The 6,687-nt window shown below is 36.7% G+C and overlaps 1 pseudogene; it reads left to right on the top strand.

Moving 5' to 3' along the window:
- The first annotated feature begins 4,408 nt into the window (after window positions 1-4,408).
- Window positions 4,409-5,331, top strand: LOC126084575 (olfactory receptor 11H4-like; annotated as a pseudogene).
- Window positions 5,332-6,687: the final 1,356 nt, after the last annotated feature.

Genomic DNA, 6,687 nt, shown 5'->3' with positions numbered 1-6,687 from the left:
CTCTGAATTTCTTTATTCCATCCTTAATGTCTTCTATAATCCAGCCTTTTTTGAGCAGGGTATTGTTCTTTTTTTCTGTTGTTCAGTTTCCAAGTGTTTGATTTCTTTTCCCTGCTTTTTCTGTTACCGATTTCCACTTTTACGCCCTTATGGTCAGAGAAGATGCTTTGTAATATTTCAATGTTTTGGATTCTGTTAAGGGTTGCTTTATGATCTATTATGTGGCCTATTCTAGAGAATGTTCCATGTGCACTAGTAAAGAAAGTATACTTGGTTGCTGTTGGGTGGAGTGTTCTGTATATGTCTATGAGGTCAAGTTGGTTGATTGTGGCATTTAGATCTTCCATGTCTTTATTGAGCTTCTTTCTTGATGTCCTGTCCTTCACCGAAAGTGGTGTGTTGAAGCCTCCTACTATTATTGTGGAGCTGTCTTTCTCACTTTTCAATGCTGATAGAGTTTGTTTTATGTACCTTGCAGCCCTGTCATTGGGTGCATAAATATTTAATATGGTTATATCTTCTTGGCATATTGTCTCTTTGATCATTATATAGTGTCCTTCCTTATCCTTTGTGGTGAATTTAACTTTAAAGTCTATTTTGTCAGAAATTAATATTGCCACTCCTGCTCTTTTTGGATTGTTGTTTGCTTGAAATATGTTTTTCCATCCTTTGAGTTTTAGTTTGTTTGTGTCTCTAAGTCTAAGGTGCGTCTCTTGTAGGCAGCATATAGACGTATCTTGTTTTTTAATCCGTTCTGCCACTCCCTGCCTCTTTATTGGTGCATTTATTACATTTACATTCAGAGTAATTATAGATAGATATGAATTTAGTGCTATCATTTTGATGTCTTTTTTTGTGTGTGTTGTTGACAGTTTCTTTTTCCCACTTAATTTTATGTGCTGAGTCAATTATCTTTATATATTGTCCTTTCCTCATATTTGTTTTTGTTGATTTTGTTTCTGCTGAGTCTCTGTTTTTTCCTGTATTTAATTTTGATGAGTAGGATCGTTTGTCTCCTTTGTGGTTACCTTATTGTTTACCCCTATTTTTCTAAATTTAAAACTAACTTTTATTTCTTTGTATCGCCTGTTATCTTCCTCTCCATATGGAAGGTGTATGATTACTTTTCTTAGTCCCTCTTTATTATTCTAATGTTGTCTTCTTATATACAATAACATCAGTGTTACCCTCTTTTGAGCTTTTTTTAAATAATCTTGCTTTTTTTTTTTTTTGGATTTCCCTGTCTCGGTTGACTTCTGGTTGCTCTGCCCAGTGTTCTAGTCTTGGGTTGATACCTGATATTATTGATTTTCTAAGCAAAGAACTCCCTTTAGCATTTCTTGTATTTTGGTTTGGTTTTTACGAATTCCCTAAACTTGTGTTTATCTTGAAATGTCTTAATTTCACCTTCATATTTAAGAGACAGTTTTGCTGGATATATGATTTTTGGTAGGCAATTTTTTTCCTTCAATGTTTTTAAGCATGTCATCCCATTGCCTTCTTGCCTGCATGCTTTCTGCCCAGTAGTCCGAGCTTATTCTTATTGGCTCTCCTTTGTAGTTGGCTTTTCATTTATCCCTCGTTGCTCATATAATTCTCACTTTACCTTTGGTTTTGCGAAGTTTGTTTATGATATGTCTTGGTGACTTTCTTTTAACATCTACCTTATGTGGAGTTCATTGAGCATCTTGGATAGATATCTTCTCATCTTTCACGAAATCAGGGAAGTTTTCTGCCAACAAATCTTCAACAATTCTCTCTGCATTTTCTGTTATCCCTCCCTGTTCTGGTACTCCAATCACTCATGTTATTTCTCTTGATAGAGTCCCTGATGATTCTTAAGGTTTCTTTATTTTTTTAATTCTTTTACCTGATTTTTATTCAAATATATTAGTGTCAAGTGATTTATCTTCAAGTTCATTAATTCTAGCTTCTTCTTGCTCAATTCTGCTCCTCTGACTTTCTATTGAGTTATCTAATTCTGTAATTTTATTGTTAATCTTCTGAATTTCTGATTGCTGCCTGTTTATTGATTTTTCCAGCTTATTAAACTTTTCATTATTTTCCTGAATTATCTTTCTAATTTCTTCAATTGCTTTATCTGTGTATTCCTTGGCTGGTTCTGAGTATTGTCTCATTTCCTTCCTGATGTCTTGAAGGGTTCTGTATATTAAATTTTTGTATTCTGCATCTGGTGGTTCCAGGAATGCACTTTCATTTAGAAGATCCCTGGATTCTTTGTTTTGAGAGCCTGTTGAGGTGATCATGGTCTGTTTCTTTATGTGACTTGATAGTGACTGTTGTCTCCAAGCCATCTATAAGCTATTGTATTAGTTTCTGCTTGCTTACTGTGTCATAGCTGCTTGCTTCGTTTTGTTTTGATATACCCTATGGGTTGCTTGGGTGAGTTAGCTTGATTATTTTCACCTTTGGAGCTCTGGTGTCCTGTCCCCAGCTGGCTGGAGCTGTTATCAGGTATATCAGTCTAGGAGTCCTTTCAATTTTCTTGTATGAATTCAGCTCAGGTTTCCAGGTATCTGATCATCAAGTGTGTGGTACAGGCTCTGTCCTACAGTCTTAGAGAGGCAGGGGTGTTTGGCATATATACCGGTATCTGATTGCAGCAGGGGCTTATGCTCTGAACCAGGCAGGGGGCTTAGAGCCGACCCCTGAGTGTCTCTGAGGAGTGCGCATCCCTGTTCCCTAGAGTATGCAGGTGAATGGGTTCAGCAGATGGACCATGGGCAACCAAAGTTTTTGGCTGTAGGGACTGGGAGGTACCAGTTATCTTTGGACCCCTGTCGTGGGTGGCTGGGTGACCTGAGTGAGCCATGCATTTTTACATGGAAAGAAGACTAAAAAGTTTTAAGTTAAAACAAAAGGTTATAAAACAATGTATTTTGAAAATCTCATTTTAGTGTTTTTTAAAAAATAGAGGAACACAATACTCCAAAGACATAAAATTACTTTCTCCAGGAACAGGGGTGATTTTTCATTTTTCTTTGTCTGTGTCCATATTTTTTTTATGTTCTTAATATTAAAAAGACATATTCTATTTTAGAAAAGTAAATTTTAAATACTGTGGTGTTAATAAATTAAAATCACAAGGCATAAGTGCTTTAGATAATTTTAAATTTTGTACCAAATAATATATATATTTTTTAATGTAGTAGAATTTATTTTTTAGAGCAGTTTTAGGTTGACAGAAAAACTGTGCTAAAAGTACAGAGAATTCCCATACTTATATCCTCCAACCATTTCCTGTATTATTAACATCTTTTTAAAAAATTTACACAAAATAATATTAATAAACATCCTTGCATTTGGAAGAGGCTTGTTGAATATTTTTTACATATATGTTTTGTGTATCACCAACCAGAAAGAAAAAAAAAAAATCATGTGTGCTCAGCAAGAAGAAACGATCTTTAGCAACATTTAGAGATATGTCATGTTTACTTATTTGTTTGTTTGATTTTGATAAATGGTCTTTCCAAGCTTATTAAGATTCTGAGTTTCCTGCAGACAGGATTACAGCCAGAAACACAGAAACCTATCATGTGCAATATCTGGATAGCACAAGGATGATTACTTCTAAGCACCCAAACCATGTATTTTGAAAGGAATTGTTTCAAATGAGATTTATGGTAAAATTATTTACAACACTGTATCTGTTTAGGGTAGCACAGATTCAGTTGATAAATTAGAGGGGTGTAAAATAAAAACTTGCACTAAAGCAAATTCAAGGAATATTCTGAGATAACCATTAGCTCTCTACTCTCCAGGAAAATATTTCTATGACCTTTCCTCTTGGCTTCTGTGTTAAGACTTGTAATTCACTAATATGTTACAAGAGAAAAGTATTCTGATGTGAACAACACAGAGAAACAAGTGATTAACGGACATTCACACCTCCAGGTTATCTGAGAAGTGTGTCAAGTACTTTCCATTGGGTGAGAGATGTCAAAAAACAGTCATTCCACTCCTAATAAGAAGTAACTTAGAGTGGTGCTATCAAAATAAATAACTATGGGTGTGAAAAAGTAACACAAATTGATAGTCACTTAGCTGCCTTTCACAGAGGTGAGAGAGTGATGTTTCTGAGTTTTCAAAATTTCAAAGGGGAGAGAGAATTTTTTAAAAATCTAACTCATTGATGAAGAAAACCCATAAAATATAAAGCTTCCATTGCTATGAGCTCAAGTTTATTGAAATTTAGAATCAGTAGGATCATTGATGGGTGGTTTTTAAGGAAGAGTCAGAGGATGGATTATTCCAAACTAATTCCCAAATTGCCAACATTCGTGCCATGCATAGGCTTCCTACACATTTCTCAGGAAGCAAAACAACTTGTATAATGGTGTTCTCTGTCTTCTCTGCAGACCTGGGAAAAAAAAAAAAAAAAAGATTCATGAACAATTCAGTGAAAAGCACCGTGACTGAATTTGTCCTTCTAGGCTTCCCTGGTGGTCAGGAGATGCAAATTTTCCTCTTTTCACTATTCTTTGGGGTCTATATATTTACCATGATGGGAAATGGCACCATTATCTGTGCTGTGAGGTGGGATCAACGACTCTACACCCCAATGTATATTCTCCTGGGGAACTTTGCTTTCCTTGAAATCTGGTACATTAGCTCCACTGTGCCCAGTATGCTGGCCAATTTCCTCTCAGAGACAAAAACCATCTCTTTTGTTGGCTGTTTCCTGCAGTTCTACTTTTTTACTTCCCTTGCTACAACTGAAGCATATCTCCTCTGTGTCATGGCATATGATTGGTACCTCGCCATCTGCCGCCCATTGCACTACCCAACCATCATGACCCTACGACTCTGCTATCTATTGATTTCTCTTTGCTGGGTGTTTGGGTTCCTTAGTTAGTCTCCACAGAGCAACTCTCTCAATTGTCTTTCTGTGGGCCCAACATCATTGATCACTTTGTGTGTGACATGGACCTACTGATGTCTCTGTCCTGTGCTCCAGCTCCTATCACTGAGATTGTCTTCTATATCCTGAGCTCCCTCATTATCTTCCTCACCCTTCTATACATCCTTGGGTCTTATATCCTTGTACTGATAGCTGTGTTAAAAGCCCCTTCAGCAGCTGGCCAGTGAAGGGCCTTTCCCACCTGTGGATCTCATCTGACAGTGGTGTGTCTATTCTTTGGGACCCTCTTGGCAATGTATATGAGCCCCACATCTGAAAACCCAGCTGAACTTCAGAAGATTATTACTTTGTTCTATTCTGTGGTCACTCCCTTCTTAAATCCTCTGATTTACAGCTTACGTAACAAGGAGATGAAGTCTGCATTGAAGAAAGTCTTGAGGATAGAATGAGCATAATCTATGTGAGACCAAGCAGACCACTGTCCACACATAAAGGATCACTTAAGAAAGACTTGATTTCTGATGCCAGTGCACACTTTACAGAAAATATTTTCTCAGTGGGGCCCTTCATTGATTTTTTCTTCAGCTAACTAGGAAGAGCTATAATTATAATTGACTTAAATGTAACAACTATATTTTCAACATGGGCAATCCCAGTAGATACAAGGCCATTACATCTGTGGTATTTCTCAATGTTTTAGCTTTGATTACTGGCGGGATGGGATGTAGAAGTTTGGAGAGCTGTTATCCCAGGTGGATCATCATTGGTGTACTCAAGACTTTTCTTAACACAGTCTAATATTTTAAAAAGTGAATATGAAACAAATTTTAATGCCTAATGACTACAAAATTAAGGATTTAGTAACAGAACAACCTTCTAATTTCCTTGGTTCTTGATGTTTGAGAGACTTCCAGACTAGGGACAAATTGAAAGTTTCATGCTTACATAAGTCATAAATGTTTAAACATTAGAAAAAGTAGTAGTCATTCTTTCATTGGGCAACAAATACTATTGAGCAGCTACTGTGTTTCAGGTGCTCTTCTAGGCACTAGAGAGACGTTATAACCAAAGCGGTCAAAAAGCACTACCCAAGTGGAGTTTACATTCTAGTTAGGGAGAGAGGAACAATAAATAAGTAAAATACATAGCATGTCAGAAAGAGATAAGTGCTATGGCGAAAGGGGAAAGAGGGTAGGGAGCATAGGCGAGAGGGCTGAAATTTTAGATAGGGTGGTCAGGGAAGGTCACCCTCAGAAGTCAAGATTTAAGCAAAAACTTGAAGGAGGTGAGGGAGTGAGCCATGTAGACAGCTGAGGGAAGAGTATTTCATGCAGAAGCAAGTTCTCTACAAAATTTTGAGGCAGGAGTGTGTTGAAGTAACACCAAGGAGGTTGGTTTGGCAGTAGAGAGAATAAGACAAAGACTATTGGAGATCAAGTCAGAAAGTGACCAAGGAGGCAAATTGTTCAGGACCTTATAAATCATTTTAAGAACTTTTATTTCTGCATGAGATGAGAAGCCTTTGGAAGGTTTTGAGCAAGTGAGTAACATAATTGTATTTACATTACAAATGTTCAACTGCTTGGATGTTTTGTTGGCATTAGACTGCAGGTTGGAGGTTATGTGAGATTGCATCTGAGATGAAACCCACATAGGATCTTAAGGATCCCATTTTACTATTATTTCTGCTGTAAAAATGACTAAGTCCTGATGCCCTGCTAGCAAGATTAGATAAAATAGCAACTTTCATTGAAGATGGACATAATGTAATAATTTTACAATTCAAATCATTCTTGTTTGAGTCC

Source organism: Elephas maximus, chromosome 10 (genome assembly GCF_024166365.1).
Source record: "Elephas maximus indicus isolate mEleMax1 chromosome 10, mEleMax1 primary haplotype, whole genome shotgun sequence".
Lineage (NCBI taxonomy): Eukaryota > Metazoa > Chordata > Mammalia > Proboscidea > Elephantidae > Elephas > Elephas maximus.
This window is presented reverse-complemented; position numbering and strand designations above follow the sequence as displayed.